This window comes from Aquarana catesbeiana, linkage group LG05 (assembly GCF_042186555.1).
Source record: "Aquarana catesbeiana isolate 2022-GZ linkage group LG05, ASM4218655v1, whole genome shotgun sequence".
Classification (NCBI taxonomy): Eukaryota; Metazoa; Chordata; class Amphibia; order Anura; family Ranidae; genus Aquarana; species Aquarana catesbeiana.
In genome coordinates this window covers 109,432,366-109,446,659 of record NC_133328.1, presented here as the reverse complement: position 1 = coordinate 109,446,659, position 14,294 = coordinate 109,432,366, and positions in this window count along the sequence as shown.

Sequence of the window (14,294 nt, the reverse complement as noted above, 5' to 3'; positions counted from 1 at the left end):
CAGTCTTTACTTCCCTATATCTATGTTATGATTCCTTTGCAAAAAAAAAAGTAAAAAAAAAAACATATTTGAAGCAATCACTATTCTGTGACAACTAGTTCAGAATAACTTTTCATTGAAAACTGACGCCAAACATTGACTGTAATCACTTTACAGGATATCGTGTATCACTACAAACATCAGTAAAATTCAGCAAATCTGAAAAAAAAGGATTTGATCTAAATAGTCCCATTCCTTGCCACAGATAGAGTTACGTATCCGGTTTATTGTATATCTGAAAACAATGTTCTTTACAAAATAGCAGCGAAATTCCTTTACAATCATAACATATCTATTACTTTGATGTAATGCTACACAGTATGTTGTTGTCAAACAATTATAATCTAGCTGAAGCTAATGTTTCATTTAGCATTTGTCGTTTGGTAAAATAGAATTGACATTTATAACAGATGGAAATCAATATATATCATTGCCATAGTAAACATTGTGGGGAATCAAGATATATATTACAAATTAGACCAGTTTCACCTTATGGACCAATAATAGAGTCTTTGTTGCTGGACTCATTTATCAGTGGCTAAAACAAGAACTGTCTGCGTTGCCAATAACTATATAAAGCTTTAAAACCTACCTTCGTATATAGAAAAAAATTAATGGGATGGTATAAACAAAAATGGCACTGACACATATAGGGGTTTATTGATAAAACCTTAGTTTCACGAATGTCAGAAGCATTTGCCCAAGTTGAATGAAAAGTCCTATATTAATGCCTGATTAACGCTCCATCTAGTGGCTAGTGGATAAAGGTATTAAGCCTAGTACATGTTATCAATCTTTTTTTTTTTTTTGTTCAACCCAGTGGGCTGAACGAAAACAAATGAAAGAGCTCGGGTGGAGATCCTATATTAACAATCCAATGTTAATACAGAGATCTCCGTACTGAGCTATGGTGTTCTGACAGGGGGACGCCCCCCCCATCCCCGCCAGAACACACTGGTCAGCACCCTCAGCCATTGGCACCGATTGGATGCTGATCAGCTGACCTTTTTTGGTTACACCCTGAACCACCTGCCACACACACAGGTCGAATGTCGGCCAATATTCAGCCCGTTAATCTCTTAGAAAAAATAAAGGGCATTTCATTCAACTAGTACAAATGCTTCTGACATTCACGCAACCAAGGTTTTACTGCATATGGTGAACTCTTATGCCCCGTACACACGGTCGGACTTTGTTCAGACATTCCGACAACAAAATCCTAGGATTTTTTCCGGCGGATGTTGGCTCAAACTTGTTTTGCCTACACACGGTCGCACAAAGTTGTCGGAATTTCCGATCGACAACCATGCGGTCACGTACACCACGTACGACGAGACTAGAAAAGGCCGGTTCAGAACCAAGCGCGGCACCCTTTGGGCTCCTTTTGCTAATCTCATGTTAGTAAAAGTTTGGTGAGAGACGATTCGCGCTTTTTCAGACTCGTGGCTTTCAGATCGTTTTCTGCCATTCAGTTTGTGCTTGTGGGTTTGTATCTGCTCTACAGTGCGTGCAGCAAGTTCCGCGTGACTTTAGGTAGTCATTGTATTCTTGTTCGTTCGTTACTGGTTTTCAGGTCGCTCTTCACAGGCCTTGCTGTTCTTCAGTGCGTTCTGTTACTTCGTTCTGAGCAGCCGACCGTTTTCTAGCCATGTTTCGTATGCGTACTCCTCGTACAGTTCGTGCTGTGCGGGGGCTTGGTGTTGGGGTCCTGACCTTGACACAAGTCCAGTCCATGAACAGGGTGGGGAGGAGTTCATGGACCAAGAATTGGTTGCTTCAGCGTGACCAGTTCTGTCATATGCCTTTGCTCTGTGAGATCCGTGAGAATAATCCTGATGATTTCAGGAACTTTCTCAGGATGACGGACCCCGTATTTCACCGTTTGTTGGCTTCGCTGACCCCCTATATCAGCAGGCAGGATACCTGCATGAGGCAAGCCATCACTCCGGAGCAGAGGCTCGTCGCTACCCTGCGGTATTTGGCCACAGGGAGAAGCCTGCAGGACCTCAAGTTCTCGACAGGCATCTCCCCCCAGGCTCTTCTTTGTGGACATTTACTGCTTGTGTTTGTTTGAGCTGACCCTGACAGAAATGTGTGGAGTCCAGAAAATGTCGTGATTGTGTAACCTTATACAAAGCACTTTTGGCTGTTATTTACTAAATGCAAAGACACTTTTCACTACAAGTGCACTTGCAACTGCACTGAAACAGCACTTGTAGCGCAAAGTGGATTTGCCCTTAGGAAATTACCCCCATTTTCTCATAAAACAACAATTACATCACCCCAAAAGTGTTGTTGAGACAATAATCCACACATTCTTGATGAACAATCTTTTTAATACCTGCACAATCACATGTGCATTTACCAAAGGTTTTTCTGACAAACCAACATGTTTGTTGTATAACAATTTTTGTGGTGTCATTATCCAAAATCAAAATGTGCATTTTATAGAAAACAGGCCTGTGTAAAACCAACAAGAAAGACACAAATCTTGATCTTACAAAGTTCACATTAGGTAGAACTTGAAGGCAATATCAGACATAAGTATTTAGGAACTGTGTTTGATATTGCGTTCAGATGGGGGAAAATCACCCCTAGAAAAGCCAAATTTGGAAGATGCACACAAATTTCCCAATGTCAACATGTGCTATCTGCCATCAGGGGGGATCAAGGGACGTGTTTTGGGGGAGAAAGCCCTTCCTCACCGCTACTTTATTATTGAGGAAGGGGTCGCACCCCCAAAATGCATCCATTGATCTCCCGTGATGGCAGATAGCACATGTTGACACACTGTGTGCATCCTCCAAATTTGGCTTTGGGAAAAATCACAAAAACATTTTGCACATTGTAGCAGACAAAAGAAGAAAGTGATTTGGAGGGGTTTTAACCACCTCAATACCAGGCCAATTCTGACACTTTGCTCCTACATGTAAAAATCATCATTTTTTTGCTAGAAAATTACATAGAACCCCCAAACATTATATATGTTTTTTTAGCAAAGACCCTAGAGAATACAATGGCGGTTGTTGCAACTTTTTATCTCACACAGTATTTGCGCAGGAATTTTTCGAACGCGTTTTTTTTGGGAAAAAAACTGTTTTGTGTTTAAAAAAAAAAACAAAACAGTAAAGTTAGCCCAATGTTTTTGCATTTTGTGAAAGATGAAGTTACGCCGAGTAAATAGATACCTAACATGTCACGCTTCAAAATTGCACACGCTCGTGGAATGGCGCCAATGTTCGGTACTTAAAAATCCCCATAGGCGACGCTTTAAATTTTTTTACTGGTTACATGTTTTGAGTTACAGAGGAGGTCTAGGGCCAAAATTATTGCTCTCACTCCAACGTTCGCGGCGATACCTCACATGTATGGTTTGAACACCGTTTTCATATGTGGGCGGGACTTACGTATGCGTTCGCTTCTACGTGCGAGCACACGGGGACAGCGGCGCTTTAAAAAAATTTTTTTTTTTTTTTATTGTTAATTATATTTTATTTTTTTTTATTTTGACACTTTTTTGCAAAAAAAAAAAACTGATCACTTTTATTCCTATTACAAGGAATGTAAACATCCCTTGTAATAGCAATATGACATGTCAGGTGCTCTTAATAGTGAGATATGGGGTCAATAAGACCCCATATCTCACCACTAGGCTGGGAAGCCTGAAATAAAAAAAAAAAATAAAACGATCGCCGCTTCCAGGCCGAAGCGGCGCCGTTTTTTTGAATGGAGAGGCCGGGCGTGACGTCATAACATCGCGCCCGGCCTCCGACGATCATAGAGACTCCGGGGACCATCTGGTCCGCCGGAAATCTCTATGATCTACATCCGGCGCCGGCGGATCCGCTATCCGACTCACCGATCGCTGAGGTGAGTCGGTAGAAGCACCGGAGGGCGGCGGGAGGGGGGGGACGTCCCCTCTCGCCTCCCATAGGAACGATCAAGCGGCGGAACGGCCGCTATGATCGTTCCTATGGTGTAGAGATTCGCCGGCTGAAACCGGCAATATCTGAATGAAGTCTGTAACTACAGGCATCATTCAGATATACCTGCCCAAAGCCCAGGACGTCATTTGACGGTGGGCGGTGGGCTAGCGGTTAAACTCGCCCCAAAACATCAATGATGTTTTTATATTTTGGAATAACATCATTGATGTTTTGCTTGATGTTTTCCAATTGTAAATTACACCCCATGATCTCCCCGATCAGGATCTGGGCACTTTCGGATGTGAAAGGATCTTCATCCACAACCTCACGATCACCTAAAAAGAGAGGAACCCAAAATAAATTAGGTTTCCAAAAAAATGCCGCCATCCATCTCTTATCGGAGCCTGTGGTCGCAGACGCTCACCTGTTGTGGTGACTAGTTCCACCACGTCTTCATCCTCCTGCTCATCTTGTGTTGGGGGGATTTCCCCTTCTTCCAGAGGGGGGGGCTCTGGTCTCCTCGGATGAGGGGTGTCCTCCGAGTCTTTTCTCCCCTATGTAAAACAAAAATGGTATAATTAGCACACAGATATTTAATGTCAGAACTATAAAGATGAAACATTGCTTGGAAGTGGGGTACAATTATCTATTTTAGCCGAGTTCCAAGATGTAGCTTTTTTAGTGTCCTTTCTCAAGCTGCAATACTTTACCTGTTTAGTACAAGCTTCACAGATGGAGACCCCCCCTATAGTATACACTGGAGCACCTGTGTGCCCCCCCCCTAATAAAAATGGTGTTCTTGTGTCCCACACTACTGCTCCAGTGTCCAGATGTGAAAACAGCTGCTCAGTGTCCTCTCCTTATACACAATCTAGTTTGCATTTCATTCTAGTAACAAAGCCATCTACACAACCCAATTCTTTGAAGCCAAGTATAGGGCGTCAAAATGGTGGCCAAATGCATATGGGCTAAACAATGGTATTTTATAGTCCGAAATAAAAATGTGTGATCCGAACGAATAATGTGCCCATGAACATGAAAGTTGACATTTTAAACTGTACAACAGTTCCTAAAAGCACATGGAGCAGCACGAACGTAATAAACACAAAAAGAATAGGAACACAGCACAACTACTTACTTTTTTGCAGCACTCTCCGGATCTTTCTGTACTGCTCATGTTCTCATAATTTCAGGTCCGACCACCGCTTCCTGAGCTGATCTTTCGATCGTCGTACCCCGAATTTCCGGTGCAGACTCCTGACCACTTTCGCCATGATCTTGGCCTTTCGGACATTGGGGTTGGGGTAAGGCCCATACTTTCCATTATAGTCGGCCTTCTTCAGGATGTCCACCATCTCCAACATCCCCCCAAAGGACATATTTGAGTCCTTCAATCTCCTTCTGGATCGGGACGTTTCAGGCTCCGGTCTTTCCTCCTCCTCCTCCTCCTCGTTGCTACAATTAGCACGATCCTGCTGTGTCTCCGCCATGTGCTCTTCCCCCACTGCGCCAAACGAAAAGGGGCAGGGAATAGACTAGAAAGAACGTCAGGGGCGGGCGGAGTTATACGCATGCGCAGTGTGTATAAATCGTAACACGCGCGCGTCTTACGTACGATCTGTGAGCGGAGGAAGGAGCATCAGAGACGCCGATCGTGAGAACGAAGGTAGGATCTAAACTTGGGCCTATACTGCTTCGAAATGGAAGCCTATATTGTAACAAGATTAGGGGAGTTTGGCCTGACATTAGGGTTTGTCTTGTGTTGTGTCTTGCAGAGAAAATGGATGGGTTCAACGACCACAATTTCCTGCCCCTGTTTATTGACAAGTACAGGGAGCTGCCCTGTCTGTGGCAAGTGAGACACCCCCACTATAACCATAAACAAAAGAGGCAGGCAGCGCTGGAGAAACTGCTGGAGTTGGTGAAGCCGGTGGTCCCCACAGCAACCATCCCTTATTTAAAAGCTAAAATTGGTGGCCTGAGGAGCACTTATCTTAGGGAGCGCAAGAAGGTCACAGATTCCCAGAGATCCGGAGCTGCAGCAGATGACATTTATGTCCCCAGGCTGTGGTACTATGAGAGACTGCGATTTCTGTCAGACCACACTGAAGTCAGGGAATCCCTCTCTACTCTTCCTTCCACTCTTCCTTCCATACCAGCTGAGGCTTCTGATGTCCAACCTGGGCCTTCCAGCCAGGAAGAAGTGGAGGAGCCCAGCTGGAGCCAGGTATAGCATTCTTCTACAGATTTCTGGGCAATAAATAAATGATGTTTACTAGATGTTATTATTGATCATTAATTGAAAGTGTTTTACATATCAATAGACAGTAGTGGGCACCCAAAATTGGGACAAGAATGAAAACTGCTGGGCTCAGAAGGATAGTCTGTTATATTTGTTAACATTCAATTTGCAGCAGTCAGGAGGTGAAAATTGTGTGTGATTGATGGAAAAAATACTAAAACTATGTCCCTTTTTCATACACAGGAAGACCTCAGCCAGGAGGAGGCTGTGGAATGTGGCAGCCAGGAGGAAGCGGGGATTAGTGTCAGCCAGGAGGAGGCGGGGATTAGTGTCAGCCAGGAGGAGGCGGAGCTAAGTGTCAGCCAAGAGAAGCCTGGGACAAGTCGCAGCCTGACTGAGTCTCAGGTTCCTCCCCTCCACCTGCCATACAAAAGGGCCAGGAAGGCCACTCCCAGTCCTGTGCAGGATTCAGCATACAGGCTGATCCAGGAGGCTTCTGCGTCCCTCAGAGCCTTCCCCAGTCCTGCAGAGGCCTTTGCCTGCATGGCTGCCACCAAATTACAGGGCATGCAGGAGGGCCAACGCAAGCTCTCTGAGGACCTGATTTATAAAGTCCTACGTAAGGGGGAGAGTGGGGAACTGACACCCAAGACGGATGTCATTGAGATCGACGATCCTCCTCCTCCTCCTCCTCCTGCTGCCACAACTCCACCACCAGAGCCACCATGTGGAAGGAGGCGTGGAAAGAAGACCAGAGAGTGATGACCCTGGGTTCAGTCTGGTCTGACAGAAGATGCAGTCTCTCGTATGACCACAGCCTGGGGACACAGATGTCATCTGCTGCTTTCCGGATCTCTGGGACTTCTGGACCAGACTGCCCTCCCTTAGATATGGACTCCTCAGGCCACCAATTTTGCTTTTAAATAATTGATGTCTGCCCTGGGGGTCCAAGGCTTCGCCCACTTCTGCAGTTTCTCCAGCGTTGCCTCCCTCTTTGTTTTTTTATAGTTGTGACCCCTTAATAAAATTTTTTTAGGTAAATTCTACTCTCCTGTGTGTGTTTTCATCCAAAAAGGACAGTTTGTTGGTGACGATTCAGGTACATTTCTAACATAAAATGTGAAATTAACAAGGGACAACAACACCAAACAATCTCCTACAGATTAAATAGAACAACATATCAATGGTGTTGTGGGAACTTGTCACAAAAAACACACAAACATTTTCGGGAGTACAAATCAAAATCACCAAAAAAAAAAAAAAAAAAAGAAACACAAAAAAAGATTCTACATTAAAGGCAAAAAAAAAAAAAATATACAAAAATATGTTGTCAGATGTGAGAAATCAAAATATATTGAGGGAATCCCGATAAATAGTAACGAAAGAAGTTTGTGAGAAGTGTGTGTGAATATGAGCATCAAAACTACTTAATTCTTGTCACATTATAAAGAAGAAGAGAGTGCGCTGTATTAAACCATTTTGAACATTGCAGCGTGACGAAAGTGCTGTATCCATTGTGAATGCTAAGTTTACCAGAACGAGCTGTCCCGTCTCGGAATTTCTTCTGAGCATGCGTGGCACTTTGTGCGTCGGAACAGGCCACACACGGTCGGAATTGACGCGATCGGATTTTGTTGTCGGAAAATTTTATCTCCTGCTGTCCAACTTTGTGTGTCGGAAAATCCGATGGAAAATGTCCGATGGCGCCCACACACGGTCGGAATTTCCGACAACACGCTCCGATCGGACATTTTCCATCGGAAAATCCGATCATGTGTACGGGGCATTAGAGATGCTCACCCACCAGCTTTATCTTTAGTCCTCCCAACTTCATTACACAAATAGCAGCTCTCTTAAAGCGGGGTTCCACCTAAATTTTAAACAATATCTGTATGTATTCTCTTCCTTGCCTAGATGCTGACATGCCGTTTAAAAAAATTTAAATCGCCGTAATTACCTTTTATTTTTCTATTCTTCTTTGCACTTCCTGGTTCTCCTCCCGTGGGAGTAGGCGTGTTTCTAGCCTCTCCCAGACTCCTGGGAGCTAGTCTCAGGCTTCCCAGGATGCCACTGAGCATGTGCGGGAACGAGCGGTGAATGCTGGGAGCACAGCATTCACCACATCCAGGAAATAAATGCTTGTGGGCTTCAAATGCCCACAATGAAGATGGAAACCGCCTGCAGTGAATAATATAAGTTATTCTTTCCGACGAAATCTGACACAGGCGGACATATCACACACAATATGTGAGTATGTAATGCTGAGAAGAAAAGTTTGTGAATGAACTAAAAAAAAAAAAAAAATGATAGATAGGTGGACCCCCGCTTTAAAGTTGTTATTTGTGTAGGCAAATACATACTCCCTTTTGTTGTAATGCCTGTCCTGCACTTATATAGTTAAAGCACCAGCTATTGTATTGTGGAATAGAAGCTGGGATATACCTAATCTTCACAGCATGGAAGTAGAGATACTGCTAGATGCTAAAGGAGATAGCAGAGTAAGGGATTCTGCAGCATGGCATGTGCTGATATCTACCTTCCACTGCTATAAACTCTGTAATTCTCTTTTATTAATGAAATTGCTAAGAAGGACAGCTGTGCCATCTCCCAGAGAGATGCTGCCCATCTCATGAGACTAGATACGCAACGTACTTGGTGAATAGCCTTTAACAAGTCTATGAGGGCTTACAACACAGGCAGAGCCAGTAGAAAAGATGATTTTGGCCTGGAGAGGAAAAAAAAGAATAGGCCTTGGCTATTCTACTGACATAATCTGTGTTATCTGAGAATTTATGGTGGGGTAAATTCATATATTATGTGAAATCAAGTGCCTGAAAGACCTTTTTCTTAATCGAGAGGCATGGCTATCAAGCATGAATGACCTTGTTAACTGAAGGTTCAATATAGAGCATTTCAGAAGTGGAGGATATTAACTGGATCATGGGAATCTCACAGAATCCCATTCTTCAGTTAAGGAATCTCTATGAGATTCTGTGCAAGCCAGCAATGTGAAGCTTTGTATAATAAAATATTAAACTAAATATTAAAATATATAATATTCACTTGACTTTAAACTGCTCTAATGTTTAAATGAAGTTTCAGAATGTGCTTGGAGGTTCCCCCATGTACAATTTTCCCATAGGTAATAAACATATATAATGTGTTTGCAATTATGCTAAAGAATCAATAAGTTATCAGACTAAGCAGAGATTTAACATCCTACGCTATATAGCTCATAGTTTAAAAAGACCCAAGTCCATCTAGTTCAACCAATAAAAGGGAAAGCCTAATGGATACGGCTTACCAGAAGACCACAGTCTCAAAATTGTGTCTCATGGCCATATTTTTTTGACCTTTTACCCCTTATTCAGAATAGTACACTAAATAATAAAAGGTGTGACCTTTTTTTTATTGAAACTATATCTAGTATATAAGTCACATTTTATTTATTTGTTGTCCTTTAAAGACTAAACCTGGAAGAAGACATCAGCACTAATGATGGTAAGAATGATTGCTGTGTCTGCTTATTCTTCTTTCACTTTGTTAGTCTTCAGCATTAATAACAATAGCAATATGGTCAGTCTTGAAAACTTGTGAGCATATGGATTATACCTGCATAGCTTACAAAATTAAAATAAGCCTGACATTGTCTCTCTAGTTTGCAAATGAAGATGATACCGTTATATGATAAACGTTTTATGTCTACTTTCTATAGATATGAGGATCCAAGCCATGGCTGGTATGAATCAGTGCCAGTGATCTACCTGGGTTTGGGGAAAGTTCACTGAATGTTACTGAAGTTCAGGTGCAGAATCCAAATCCCTTTGAAGACAGTGAAAATCAAATGTTAAAAAATAAAGGCCATTTTATAGGCTAATAGGTAATGGATTGTCAAACAAATGACACATGGCACTGCCCTGGGGAACATGTACCGAAGTACAAACAATTAAAAAAAAGATTCCATATGGCTGGAAGCAACAATCTTAATAATGCTTAAAATGATGGCTGTTTATGATACTCAGTGCTTAAACAAATTAAATGACATTTTTTAGGTTTATATTTACTTTAAGTTATAATATAAATGCAGTAAGTTAAGGGTTTAGTAATGTGAGGGGAGGTTAAGAGTTAAGCTTGCAGTGAGGGGAGGTTAAGTGTTAAGATTGCAGTGAGGGGAGGTTAAGTGTTAAGATTGCAGTGAGGGGAGGTTAGATAGGAGGTTAAGTTAAGCTACTGTAGAATGAAGTGATAGAAATAGTGTTGTTTGTCTTGGTTAGCAATAGCAGCTTCATTGCTTGTGTAGCCAGGTACCCTGGAGGAGACCAGGAGGAACACTAGAACTCCTGTGTGGCTGTGGACTCTTCTTGTCTACTTTCCTCCCCAGCTTGGAATGTCTGCAGTGGCACTAATACCCGCCAGGGACCTAATAATGCAACCGCTTGGCATCATGGGAGATGTAGTGCACAAGGAGCAATGTGCTATGAGGTGAATACAGCTGTGAACTACGAGAGCCAAGTAATCCCTGCAAATGGAAGAGGAGAGTGAAGAGTTTTCTCTGGCTTTGAGGGGGAAAGCAGGGTCTTGCTGTGAAGGGACTGGAGCTGTAGAGGACTGCACACTGAGTGTGCAGAAACCAGAGACAGCCACAGAGGACCAGAGTTCTGGTATTGAGTCTTGAGGACTGGAGTGCTGGAACGAGCTTTTGAGGACCAGCGTGCTGGGACTGAGAATTTGAGGACCGGTTTGCTGAAGATTGAGCCACTGAGGATTGGGTTCTTGAGGACCAGAGACAGACGAGGATCCAGGGGAAGGTTCACTGGGTGCCAGAACTGGTGAGCGGTTGTGGCTGTGCTTACTTCACCACTGTTTAGCAGTTCAGGGCAGGAGGAGACTGCCTATTTGCCTAGTAGCTCCAAGAACATATCACTGCACCACTGTAAAGACTGGACCCCACCATCAGCCGGCTGAAGTTTGCAAGTCAGATATTAGATACTGAACAACTGTCTGCCAGGGGTCCCCTTCTAATATGTAAACATATTCATACCTACACTAAGGGGGATATACACAGAGTGCACTCTAAGACCCCTGTTGGTTATGTTTTACACAGGAGCTACTGTGAGACTTGTTATTACTGCTTACACTGTTCATTGTTTATATGGTTTACTGTTTATACTGCTCATTACTAGTGTTGCTGTTACTAGTCTAATCTCACTTAGTGCCATGTTGATTTAAACTAACTGCAATGCTATAGCCTAGTGTTTACATCAGTTATCTTACTGCATAAACACAGATTATTTTGCATGTTCATAAATATTTTGTGCATTGTCATTTACTTTGCCTTGTGTCATTATGCTAACTTTATTTACAATTAAAGAGCATGGTGCCTATTTTTTATACGCTAATATAATTGTTGGTAGGATACTAATACCTAACCAGGTTTGTCAGAGGGGACGAAGCTGTTCAGAGTTGTAACAAAGAACAGAGAACCTGCCATACCAAGTGTCTCCTCTTGGGATAAGCGCTATACATGTAATTGATTCATTGGAACATAGTTACTTTTGATAGACTTCCTAAACTCATTATAAGTGATAAATGATCACAGATTGGCAGTTTCTTTTAGCAAATAGGGCCATCTGCGGTAAGTCCCGTAGAACTAGTTTGTGATTGCAAATTCAGGTTCAAGTTGCTGGGCATTGTAACCTCAGAACTCATAAAAATAGTCAATAGATCCAGCAGTGGACAAATGGCTGGAAGGAAATAAAATACTCCATACTGCATCAGAATCAATAAAAACAAATCAGTCAGTCAAGTCACTAGTATACCTCAAAGACATTGTACATGGATAAAGGTTTAAAGGAAATGAGTTACTATCAGAAATATATAAACCTTCGTCAACCCCATAAAAGAAGAAGATGAATGCTTGGCTCTCCAGTGGGCTGTGTCTTGAAAGTTTCACTAGCTTCTACCTCACTACAGGACTTAGGGGCTGGGGTGGTAATACCACTCAAGCACCTAAGCTGGCCATACATGGCTGCATTTTTGTTTAGGTGTGAGTTGAAAATCGTCCCTCAGAACATTCCTTCTTGCCATCATTGAATCAACTTTCATTTAAAAGCCTTTAAAAATTCATCCAGACCTTCTATTTGAATGGAATCCCAGGCATTTTAAACTGGTTTCATTACAATATGTATCACATTTTCCAAACCAAAACCACATTCACAGTATGTGAAATAAATCTAAATTCTGCTCCTTCTAATTTTCTCAGCACTATTGTTGAAAACAAACATCCATTTGACCCCACTAAGCATTGGCATATTAAATGATTGTTCCAAAAAGGGATACTTTTGAACAGCATTTTATTGGTGTATGGCCAGCTATCTCCTTTTGGAAAGGGTTGCATACAACTTCCAGGAAGCACTGTTTGAAGTCTACCTACTTGCAGTTTGGACTCCACCTTATATCCTTGTAAGCACTGACTAATCACTACAGTAAATCAGCATCATAATTTTTGCTCTAAGAAGGCATTAGTTATTTTTCATCCAGCTGTACACAGTGACAAGCTACAGCAAACGTAACACCTAAGGTTTGCTTTTTTATACAAAGAGAAAGAAAAATGAATCAGACCTTAATAGTCACACAGTTCATGAGTACAGCCAATAGCTATCATATGACTATTTCCAGAAATATTTCCTAGTGACTATTCATGGTACTATATTGTATCAGGTGGCGTTGCCACTTCTTTAATCACTTGCTTACTGGGCACTTTCACCCCCTTCCTGCCCAGGCCAATTTTCAGCTTTCAGTGCTGTCACACTTTGAATGACAATTGTGCGGTCATGCTACACTGTACCTAAATGAAATTTTTATCATTTTTTTTCACATAAATAGAGCTTTATTTTGATGATATTTAATCACCATTGTTTTTTTTTTATTTTTTGCTAAACAAACAAAGGTCAAAAATGTAGAAAAAAAAAAAAACGTTTTTATAGTTAGCTATAAAATTTTGCAAATAGGTCATTTTTCTCCTTCACTGATGGCACTGGTAGGCTGCACTGATAGGCTGCACTGATGGGCACTGATAGGTGGCACTGATGAGGTGGCACTGATGGGCACTCTTTAGAATGGGACTGATGAGGTTGCACTGATGGGTGGCACTGATGGGCACTGATAGTTGGCACTGTTGGGCACTGATAGGTGGCACTGAAGGCCACTGAGAGGTGGCATTGATACGTGGCACTGATGGGCACTAATAGGTGACACTGATAGGCAGCACTTATAAGTGACACTGATGATAAGGCACTGATGGGTACTGATTGTCAGCACTGATGGGCACTGATAGGTGCCACTGGTTACCACTGATTAGCAGTACTGATGGACACTGGTAGGTGGCACTGGTGGGTACTGATTAGCAGCACTGGTGGGCACTGAGAGGACTGATGTCCCTGTAGCAGAAGCCGGTTAATGGCTTTTTTTCTTTTTTCCTTACACTGTCAGCTTCCAGATTCTGATAAGCCCTCTGCCCGCACACCCATACAACCACAGGCCAGGGATGTGAGGAAGATCCCCCTGTCCCCATTACCATGGGGATAAGGTGCTTTGGGGTGCAGGGCTCCCACCCCAAAGCAACCCCCATGTTGAGGGCATGTGGCCTGGTATGGTTCGGGGGGGCGCTCGCTCCCCCTCTTTCCTGGATTGGAAGCAGCATGCTCGGATAAGAGTTTGGTATGGATTTTGGGGGACCCCACACCATTTTTTTAATTTTGGTGTGGTGTTCCCATTAAAATCCATATCAGACCCAAATGGCCTGGTATAGATTGAGGAGGACCCCCACACTGTTTTTTTTATTGCTGGCAAAGGCTTGCAGTTGGGAAAATCTATTTAATTGTTTTTTTTTTTTTTTTTATATTAGTCAGTTTTGCTGCAGCAGCTTCTATACACGGTACAGATGCACAACTTTGCAGGCAGACTAAATAAGTAAGTAAGTAAGTTGTCTCCTTTACTGATGGGCACTGATGAGGCTGCAATGATGGGCACTGATGAGGCAGTACTGATTGGCACTGATGAGGTGGTACTTATATGCAGCACTAATA